Raw genomic sequence first — 7,500 nt, forward strand, 5'->3', positions numbered from 1 at the left:
ATATATATATTTATTATATATATATATATATAATCATTATATATATTATTAATTATATATATAATATGTTAATATATATAATATAATATACTATATATTATATATATATAAATTTATATTATGATATGGCTTATATGTTTCCGGGCTAGTCTCTTCTTTAAAAGTTGTGTGTGATTCATCTGCGGCTTCAAAACTAGTAGAGACAGATCAGAAAAAGTTCCACATAGTTTTGATTTTAGGCCGGATGATGAAAGGGTTTTTCTTTTGTTTTTATCTTCTCCTTATAATTGTTTGTTTTTTGTCTATAAAATGTGTGGTATTTGATTTTTTGTCATTTGAATTAGAGATAATCATCTTGATTCTGATGTTATATGTAATATATATTATACATTCTATATTATATCATATATATTATATATACTATACTATTCATATATATATATATATATATGCTAAATATACTATACAGGTTAAATGTATGTATAAATTGTATATGTGCATGTATCATGTGCATGTGAACTGTGTGTAGTATTGCTAGTGTTTGTTTGTTGTGTGCGTTATTGCTGATGTTGTTTTGTTGTGTGTTATGTGTATGTGCGTCGTGTGTGTTATGTGTGTGTGTTAGTATGTAAGTGTGTGTGTATCTGTTTGTATGTAAGTCTGTAAATGTGTGTGTGTGTGTGTGTGTTAGTATGTAAGTATGTGTATATCTGTTTGTATGTAAGTCTGTAAATGTGTGTGTGTATGTGTTAGTGTGTAAGCATGTATCTCTTTTTCCGTGCGTTGGTAAGTTTGTATGTGTGTATATTTGTTGAGTCTGTCTGTTGGCCGCCACCCTCCTCAGAGAGAGTGGCCAAGACGCAAACGATCAATCCTCAAGACAGGTGGAGAGAGTGGACCAGAAAGAGAATCAGAAGAGACGAGAGAGGAGCTGGAGAGGAGTAGTGAGAACGAGGAGAAGAAGAAAGGGACCAGGAGAAAAGACCAATTTTGTGATTCATATTTCGCCCATCACAGCTCAACACGGCAAGTTAGTATTGATTTTGCATTTTGGCACTGTCGCCTTAGCCCGCCGGCGGCTATGTCTCCCAAAGTCTGTGGGTTTTTCAGTCTGTGGACCGAGGATGGAGGGGTGTCGTGTGTGTGTGTGTCCTGTGTGTGTTTGGGTGTGTGTGGTGTCTTGTGTGTGTGGGTAGATGGGGGTGGTGTTGTCGTGGTTTGTGTTTTGTGTGTTTTGTGTTTGTGTGTGTTTTGTGTGTGTGTGTGGTGTGTGTTTGTTTGTGACTGGAAGTCAGTCAAATATGCTTGATGAAATTTCCTTTATCTTATAAGGAAAGGAATCGTGTATGGTCGTGTGGGGTAATATGTGGGTAATTTGCATGCGCCATAACGTTTTCTATCTTATTGCACTAAAGAATACAAAGCAAGCCACTGGACTGGGATATAACCCCCCCCCCTAACCCCCCCCACAAAAACCCCCCAAAAAAAAAAAAAAAAAAAAAAAAAAAAATAATAATAAATAAATAAATAAAATAAAAAAATAAATAAGTAAATAAATAAATGAATAAATTAATGAATAAATAAAATATGATAATAATGATGATAATAATAATAATGATAATGATAATGATGATAATAATAATAATAATAATAATAGTAATAATAATAATAATAATAATAATAATAATAATAATAATAATAATAAAATAAAAAATAAATAAATAAATAAAAGTCTTAATTACCGAAAAAGTCATATGTTTTTGCTTTCTAGGTCCACGACGTAAAGCTAGGCTAATGCGTCTTAGAGGTACACATCTGTTTAATACCGGACTTCGGATTCCGGATACAAACGCACTAAGCATTCTGTTGGGATAAAGGATTTTCATTACATGTAATTGAATAGGAAGGAACACCAAGGCTTACATGTCTGGGGGTTTTTTTATCACTCGTGGGAATTTGGGAGATTGAGGTTGCCTGGCCTATAATTCCGTTCTTGAAAACATCTGTTTTTATTTTCTTCTTTCTTATTTTTTTTTTTTTCTTCATTCCTCTTTTTGATTTTCCCATCATCTATCTTTCTTTTTGTTTTTTAGGCCTTTCCTTTTTTCTACTATCTGTTCTTTCTTTTCTTTTTCTTCTTTCTTCTTCTTCTCCTTCTTTCTCCATTTTTTTTTTTTTATTTAATTCCTTCCTCTTATTCTTATTCTTTCTTCGTCTCCTTTTTCTTCATCCTTTTTCTTTTTTCCTTCATTTTCCTTAAAAAGTAAACGTTGTTTATATTCTATCTATTACTTTCTAGTCTTGTAGAACGGGAAAGCCGCCAAACTTGCGACTGCGACATTTAGAAATTGCTTTATTCTACATAACATTACATGTTCTAATCTTAATTCCCAAACATCATTTTGGGATTTTCAAAATGCCATTTAAGCTTTCAAAAAAGAAATAAATAAGTTATAAGGTGTCTTCATAGCCCCGAAATATGTATGAGTGTTTCATGCTTACAATATACAAAGAGCATTAATGATTTGTATGCAAATCTAATTTTACTGGAGGTTTACCACATAACCATTATTATATACTTGTTTATTTTTAAAATTTAGCTTAGACATCATTTCGGGATAAGAGAGAATTCTTGGGATATTCAAAGTTTCCAAAGCTAGCTGCATTCCCGTTGTCATTCGTACGCAGGGCTATGAATGAGTCCACCCGTTGTAGAATACATTTATCTTTTAGTGTGTTGAGTTGTGTTTATATATATATATATTATATATATATATATATAATATATATATAATATATATATATATATATTATATATATATAAATATATATTGATAGATAGTTAGAAATAGATAGATATTAGATTATTATATAGATAGATAGACAGATCGATATATACATAACATACTCAATTATTTAGTGTATATGTGTATATATATATATAAATATATATTTATATTCTATATTATTTTATATATATATATATATAGAGATGAGAGAGAGAGAGAGAGAGAGAAGAAAAGTTGAGGAGGCGAGAGGCGAGGGAAGTGAGAGAGGGGATGAGTAGAGCGGAGAATGGTGAGAGAGAGAGAGGGAGAGAGAAGAAGAGAGAGGAGAATAATGATTGAGAGAGAGAGGAGAGAGAGAGAAGAGAGAGAAAGAGAGAGAGAGAGAGAGAGAGTGAGGAGAGATAATGCGTGTTGTGCAGTCGTTGCGGGTTCTGTGTGTGTTCAAGGGGTGGTTGCGTGTCAGTGTGATTGTGTGTGTTGTTGTGTTGTCTTAATGTGTGTTGCGTGTATGTTAGTCTGTATTATATCCCTCCATCTGACACATATATTTTTCATGTACACTGCAACATGTGCACCAACGATAAATGGATATTTTAACGGATGAAATGCGAGCTTCTGGTTTCAATCCATTTCTGCAAACATAATCGACTTGAATTGAGAATTTAGTCGGAAATTAGTCATAGAGTTTACTGACTCTCACATGGTGTTCTGAGAGATGCAAAAATGGATCTCTCGATTAAAAACAAAGTTTATTTTATTAACTCTGCCGCGAATATTAAATGGCGGGTTGTTGATTATAATAGTTGCTAATTGTGAATGCATAAAAAATAAGATTGAAATTACTTTATTTTTATACCGATGTATCCCTTAATTCTGTTTTTCTTTTTTTTCTTTTTTATGTATTTATTCATGTACTTATCTGGTGTTAGTAATCAGTTGATAACTAAGAGGCTGGTGATGATGACTAGGCCTATCTGGGACAGAACGATGTTTTTCAGACATGTTTTGGCATGTTGCAGATCAATATAAGGCTCGTAAGTGCATCATTTGTATCCATATAAGTAACCGAATATACGTATATTAATACTTCCGGAGCATATGAAATTATTATAATTATATTATTATTATGATATTCATGAACAACATATAGGACTCGATAGATTAACAGATAGATTAGATATAATAGACGAGGCGTGTATTTTGCACGTGTTGTTACAGTTGTAGGTGCGTGTGTGTACGTTTATATATGTGAATTTAGAACAAAATATAAGAGATGTAGATGTCGAAATAAAAGCAAAACAAAATGAAATCTTATCAAAAACTATATACATAAACGACTACACAAACACAACAACATTATACATACACAGGGTGTTCACTGATTGCATGTATCGAGAGGAAAACTGGTGTCATCAAAATACATTGCACTTCAACATGAACTGCACTTGCAAACACTCCAGAAGGACTATTATGCACATCATCTTAAGTCACACGCGAAGAGAGCATTATTTTATCTTGCTTTCTTTCTCTCTCTCTCTCTCTCTCTCTATCTATCTATCTATCTATATATCTATCTATCTACCTGTCTCTCTCTTTCTCTCTTTCTCTCTCCCTCTCTCTCTTTCTATCTCTCTTTCTCTCTCTCTCTCTCTCTCTCTCTCTCTCTCTCTCTCTCTCTCACACTTTCTCTCTCTCTCTCTCTCTCTCTCTCTCTCTCTCTCTCTCTCTCTCTCTCTCTCTCTCTCTCTCTCTCTCTCTCTCTCTCTCTCCCTCTCTCACACTTTCTCTCTCTCTCTCTCTATCTATCTATCTATCTATCTATCTCTATCTATCTCACTCTCTATCTATCTATCCATCTATCTCCTCGTCTATCCTTTCCTCTCTTTTTTCTCTATCTTATCTTTCTATCTATTTTTCCTTCTCTCTTTCTCTCTCTCTCTCTCCTCCATCTCCTCTCTCTCCTTCGAATCTCTCTCTCTCCGTCATCTCTCTCTCTATTCTCTCATCTCTCTCTCTCTCTTTCTCTCCTACTCTCTCTCTCTCTCTCTCTCTCTTCTCCACTCTCATCTCTGTCCTGGTCCTGTCTTCTCTCTCTCTCTCTCTCTTCTCTACCTCCCCTCTCCCCATTCTCCTCTCTCTCATCTATAATCTTCTCTCTAGCTCTCTCTCATTCTCTCTCTCTATCTACTCTCTCTCTCGTTATCGCCCTTCACTCTACTCTCCTTCTCTCTCTCCCAGCTCTCTCATCACTACTTCTCTCTCTCTCTCTAATCCTCTCTAAATCTCTCTCTCTCTCTCATCTCTCTATCTCTCTCTCTCATCTCTCTCTCTCTGTCTCTCTCTCTCTCTTCTCTCTCTCTCTCTCCTCTCTTAATCTCTCCTCTCTCTCTCTCTTTCTCATCATCTCTCTCTCTCTCTCTCTCTCTCTCTCTCTATCTCTCTCTCTCTCTTCTCTTCTTCTCTCTACTCTCTCACTCTCTACTCTCTCTCTCTAGATATTAGCGAATAGATAGAACGATCGATATGAGATATAATAATATCATATAGATAGCAATGCTTATATAGATATCATAGAGAATAATAATATAATCTCTCTCTCTCTCGAGACTCTCTCTCTCTCTCTCTCTCTCTCTCTCTCCTCTCTCTCTCATCTAAATCTCTACGAGCTCTCTCTCTCTCATCTCTCTCTTCTCGACTCATCATCATCTCTCTCTCTCTCTCTTCGATATCCTCTCCTCTCTCTCTCTCTCTTGAAGAAGAATTTTGAATGAAGCCTTTGTCGTGCAATATCTTTCTATTTGTGAATGCACCGTATGTTGGGTGTTCATGGCATGCAAGTGATGGTGCCATTAGTATATACATCATTGAAAGTGTTGTTTCGCAATTGCATCGTCATTAGATTACAACTTTTTTTTTCTTTTCTTTTTATTTTGTCATTTAATGTGCTTATGTTTTATATCATTTTCATTATCATTATTATCTTACTATGTACATATCTATCATTTTTGTATAATCATCATTATCTTTATGATAATGAATATTGTTATTACCATTGTTATCATCATTATGATCATTATCATTATCATCACCGCCATTAACATCATTATCACTATTACAACAAGTAATAAAACTACAACTGATGTTGCTGTTCTTAATCACTATCATTATTAGCATAGTCATCGTGACAATCATCATTACCATCGACATTCTCATATTCATAATAAATAAACAATTGCAATTGCATTTGAAGAGACTCCGTTATCCAACACCTTAGATGACTCGTTTGTGTAAGCTTCTGTTTTCATTTGATGTGATATTCACTTATTTGTGTATCTAATACGCTGTTATTCGCTTGTATTTCTCTTTATATACGTATGTTTTTATATATGTTTGTATATTTTTGTCTGTCAGTCTGTTTGGCCTGTATGTATTTTTTTTCCTGACTACTGTATATTTATCTATTCATGTATTTTTATGATTGTCTGTCTCTCTCTCTTTCTGTTTCTCTATCTTTATCTATGTATCTATCTAATCAATTTTACTCACATATTATCTATCTTCATGCTCTTCTCTCTCTATATATATAGGCATTATATGTAGTGTATATATATATATTGATAGATATATTAATAGAGGTGAGTATATATTATTAATAGTATAGTGATATATATATATAGTATATATAATTCTAGTGTATATAACTGTTATATATATACTATTTATTATATATATCATTTATCATATATATTATAAATATATAATTAATTAGTATATGTGAATTAACTACATATATATACGTATATATATAGGCTATAACTGGACTATATCTTTATATATTTTTATAAGAATATTATAACTGCTTTATATCTATTAAAATAATCAGCAGGAGATATATAATTATAGTATAGTATATTATAAGTGTTGATGAATGAGTGATGTTAGGTTGAGAGAGTTAAATTTTTAGGATTTGTGATTGTAATCTCTAGAGTAGATTCTTCAGATCTGATGTGTGTCTGAGATGACGGTGAGTTTATAGAGGAGGTGAGCTATGACTTGAGCAGTTTGTTCGTCGGGAGAACAATGGATGGTGTATGGAATGTTTATGTGTTTTGTTTATATAATCTATATTTGATATCTATAACTCGTGGTCGATTGGTGAATATGATATAGTATATATATATCTATATTTTTAGTATATTCTATGTATATTTAATAGACATATATATTTCTATCTATCATCATTCATATCTTATTTATCTATCATCCATCTATCTATCTATCAATCTTACCATCTACCAATCTACTCTTATCTATCTAATCTCGTTATTACACTTGTCTCTAACTCATTATAATCAAAAACCCTGGCAAACACAACATGCAATTCTAAAGACAAGGGGTTGAAGATCAATATCTTATTTCTGCAAATGAATACGATAGAAAATAAAACTCAATTCCCAGAAAGGACAAGACGCCATAAGAGTTTCATTGACCTTATTATCTTTCAATTTTAACGAACAGATTAACTCTGGACTTACAAAGAGGAGTTTCTGATCCGAGCTCTGAACTTCGGTTTTTGAAAAAAAAGAAGTTTTTGATTCCGCCATTGGGTGGTTGTGTAGCGTAGTTATTTGTTTTGTTTTTCTTTCTTTCCTTCTCTTTTCATTCTTTCTTATCGTTTGTTTTTACTATCTATTGTCTATTATCATGTGTG

This window comes from Penaeus japonicus, unplaced genomic scaffold (genome assembly GCF_977035675.1).
Source record: "Penaeus japonicus unplaced genomic scaffold, GWHDUDI00000001_assembly GWHDUDI00000006, whole genome shotgun sequence".
NCBI classification, from domain to species: domain Eukaryota; kingdom Metazoa; phylum Arthropoda; class Malacostraca; order Decapoda; family Penaeidae; genus Penaeus; species Penaeus japonicus.